The 3,569-nt window shown below is 41.9% G+C and overlaps 1 long non-coding RNA gene across 1 annotated transcript; it reads left to right on the top strand.

The window, feature by feature from the left end:
* Positions 1 to 1,638: 1,638 nt before the first annotated feature.
* Positions 1,639 to 3,527, top strand: LOC109476803. Its single transcript, XR_002140629.1, has 3 exons — positions 1,639 to 1,745; positions 2,976 to 3,104; positions 3,437 to 3,527. It is a non-coding gene; the product is annotated as an uncharacterized LOC109476803 (long non-coding RNA).
* Positions 3,528 to 3,569: the final 42 nt, after the last annotated feature.

Genomic DNA, 3,569 nt, shown 5'->3' with positions numbered 1-3,569 from the left:
AGGCAGTACGCATCTGTAAAAAAGTGTGTCCTAGCTCCCCAATTTTGGGACGTAAAAAAAAGTCAAGCCCCTTTCATTGTATCTTAGAACCGCAACGACATGTTTTCTACCAGGTAACTTGCATCGTAAAGCCAATCCGTGGATCTTCCAGCCAGCTCATCTAGCTACACTGAATCAGCTCCATCCGTTTAAAAAACGGTCCCTGAAGTGTGGGTTTCCAAGAAGCTGACCAGTGAATTTTAACCCTGACTAACGTTATTATATTAACCCCGAACTGGCTGGAATCTCCAGAGTTTTTTTTTTATGCAAGTCGGCCCGGATAACAAAGTCCAAACGGTTCCAAATACTGTAAATGTCCGATGAAAAAAAAATGAGCTTGTAATTGCAGGTTGGTATCACGGTTGCTACTATTAGAAACGCAAGAAACGAAGCGAGTGGCATAAGTAACGCCTCAAACCATAAATGAGACATGTCCGCACACGAACAGGGTCATGTCCGCGCTTGAAGCCAGCCAACACAAAGGTGGCGGTCAGGTAAAAATTCGAACCCCGGGCAAAACTGAGCAAAAGTAGGGAAAACAGGGAAATTTCCAACACTAAAGACTTTAGCAACCTTCTATGGCAACCCAACACTCTCCCAAGCTAGTAGGTTTTGTTTCGAGGCCGAAATTTCTTGTCAACATCCTCAAGCACTCCCAAGCTCGTAAGTTGCATCTCCCCAAGATAACGACAGAAGTCTCAAGCCCACAAAATGCATAAAAATTTACGGCAGCGATAGCTACCTACCTTCTACGATAGCTCAACAGACTCATGAACACATGGGGAGAGTTTAAACGAGAGAACTGACCAACCGCAACCAAGAAACAGAACAAAATCCCCAAAATGAGGGACGAACACCGAACCCGGCCTATCACTAGACGGAATCTGGCTTGTCTGTGGTTTGGGGGGTTGTCTCACACATATTCTCTGGGAGCATATTCTTCCGCAGGAAACTTTCTCAGTAAAATCACAAAACTAAACATCATGGCGAGAGAAAAAAAAATCTAGTCTTAACGTGACACAAAATTTCTCTGTAAAAAAAACGTTAATAGTATTCGATTCTTTTAAATCAAATGGTTGAACGCGAAGGGTACTACTTTCTGACAGCGATTGAATATAGAGGAGATACGGTAGCCCAATAGCCTGGGTACCATCCGGATTTTCGCTGCGCAACGCTCAATGAAAAAAATCACGATCGTTGTGGAGCCGGATCCGGATGGTACCGAGGCTAGAACCCAAGTTGTGACCGGCAAACTCTTCACCCTGCCATACCCATCCGCAGACCCTGTCTTTTTTAATAAGCAACAAAGTTGATTCTTGTTTGATTACGACATCCCTAATAATTACTTAGCGGTGTCAATGATTTTAGAATTAAAGAAAATTCTGCATCGTCCAATTAAAAGGGTGATATAAACTTGTACTACTTTGTGTTGTATGGATTTTTGAGTGATACGGCAGACGGATGTAGAGGATATGTATGTAGGATTTGCGGACATCCTTTTAGTTGAAATCTCCCATTCATTTTTTTTGCGGAATCCCCCAAGATAACCATCATTCAGCTCACCTGCCGGGAGTGGCCGTCACGTGACCAACCCGGAAGTCAGGCGCGGTTTGAAAAGAAAAGAGGAACTTCGGAAGTTCCCTTGTGGTGTTTGTTGGTTTCTCCAGACCAAAATAACTTCACAATCTTCCCTAGAACACTTTTAGGTAAGTCAGAAAAGTCTTGAGATATTGTAGGTAGATCCAGGGTCTTGTGCAAGGTTCCTTCTTGACTTCGGATCACTTTTACTAGTATTTGTTTCAAATTAAACATAATACGAATTCGGAGCACTTTTAACTGGAACCAAATTGACCAGCTTCAATAATCTAATATACTGCTGGAACCTAAAATCTCATGAGCCTTGTACCACTTCATCGCGTACGGGCCGTGGGGGTATTGAGGAAGCGACCAGTTTGATCGAAATATGAAAGTGAGATTTTTTTACGCTATTTGATAACTCGTGTGTGCGTGTGCCCCTCCCCCATGCCTGAAACAATCAACACCAACCAAGTCAGCTTTCATTGTAGAATGTTTGCACCAACTAATAATATAGCCTGACTGTGTGCAAAGTTCTGACGGAATTATACAGTTTAGGTCTCATGTTAGGTCTCATGAGTGGAGGAGCTGTGTTGTGCTGTTTGTTGCCCAGTCTTTCTACTGATGAAAAAACAACTAAATTACTTCACTGTGAGATGCTGTAAAATTAAGCAAAGGGTATTCAATCGACAATTTAAGCTCCCTGTCAACGGTGGATAAAAGTTGTTACTGAGAGCTGGGCTGCACAGAATGTCTTGGCTCTTCCTTTTTTTAAACACTTGAGTTAATCATTCTTGATTTAAGGAATGTCAACAACTCACATAAGCCTTATTTTTATATCATTTTATTTTATCATCCTCAGGTCCATAAAACTATTATTAGAAGTAACATCTAAGCTTGTGCGATTTGTGTAGTTACTAACGTTACACATGTTACATTATTGAGAACTTCCACTGACCCACCCTCCATAAACCACATTTTTTTTTTCAGTACATTGTACATAGGTTGAATGTTGACCAGTCTGACATTGTTTGCTGCTGTGTGTTGATACACACACAGGGAGTCCATGCGTGACGCCTGCTGTGTTGTGTAGCCCCTGGGACTCTCACTGATGCTAGTGGTTAACTCAACTTATCGGTATTAGAAACATCACAAACGATATCCATCTCAGGGACACTTTCCCACATTCTTTTTGTTCATTTTGCTGTGAACAGCGAATCAAAAGGAGCCGACACTGTGTTGTTTGTCTTGTTACGGTACCTGTGCCCAACAAAAGCACCTGTGACCTTCTGACCTTGTAACCAAAATGGCGGATGGAGCGGTAACTACATAACTGCTCGTCTGACATTTGCCTTTTACAGAGAATGCAGGAAAACTGCATCAGAATGGACTAAATCTGGCCCAGCAGACTTAGGACATCACCAGGATACACCGGTGTGTTTCACAACAGCAGAACTACAGCAGAAAAACTCATGGAGGAGAAAGAACAGGTTGGTCAAACACTTCTTCTCAAGTCCACAGTCAGCAAGAACAAACATGGCTATACTACTACTAGTACTAGCATGACTGCACCAAGTAGAAAAATGGACCGTGAACCAATAGAAGCCTGGAATAATGATGATCACTTCAATATTGTCCAACTTTTGCAACAAATCAAATTTGAAAGCTTATAAAAACCCTTCCCCAGATTTCATTGACTGTGTTTATTGCCAACATCCAACACATTATTACAATGTATTAGTAAGACTAATCAAAAGTATTCGGAGCATGAATTTCAAAGTAGTTTTGACGATTCTGATGACTTCGTTGACGATTTGTACAGGAGCTGAGAAAAGCCGCCGGGCGAGGTGAGGAGGACAGAGTTAAATAACTCCTGGCCGAGGGAGTCAATGTCAATGCTGCTGAGGACAGCGTAAGTTATTACTTAACATTACATAACAAATTCATGAAAGGAT

The sequence above is a fragment of the Branchiostoma belcheri genome, unplaced genomic scaffold, assembly GCF_001625305.1.
Source record: "Branchiostoma belcheri isolate BF01 breed outbred unplaced genomic scaffold, Haploidv18h27 scaffold39, whole genome shotgun sequence".
NCBI classification, from domain to species: Eukaryota; Metazoa; Chordata; class Leptocardii; order Amphioxiformes; family Branchiostomatidae; genus Branchiostoma; species Branchiostoma belcheri.
This window is presented reverse-complemented; position numbering and strand designations above follow the sequence as displayed.